The sequence below is a fragment of the Myotis davidii genome, unplaced genomic scaffold (assembly GCF_000327345.1).
Source record: "Myotis davidii unplaced genomic scaffold, ASM32734v1 scaffold135, whole genome shotgun sequence".
In the NCBI taxonomy this organism is placed as follows: domain Eukaryota; kingdom Metazoa; phylum Chordata; class Mammalia; order Chiroptera; family Vespertilionidae; genus Myotis; species Myotis davidii.
The window spans coordinates 127,895-128,210 of NW_006289813.1; positions in this window are offsets into that span (position 1 = coordinate 127,895).

Consider the following 316-nt stretch of genomic DNA (forward strand, 5'->3'; position numbering starts at 1 on the left):
TCATACCCTCGCTCCCCTAGGAACATCGGCTCCTGCCTAAGTCGCTGTATGAAGAGTGGGGATTCCAAAGGAGACAGCTCCTGCTGGAACATTCACAGGAACACCAGCAGTAGCCTCCTGGGGAAGATGCAGGAAGGAAAGCACCCCCCCACACACACACACACCAGTCTTGGATAATAAACAAGACTTCTTAATTTTCTGTTTTACTCATCATGACTTATGAAAAACAATAAACTTAGAAATTAAAAACTAAAAGAAATTTAAGTGCCTAGGACAGTGCTTATTATTCAAATACTAGAGGCCCGGTGCACAAAAA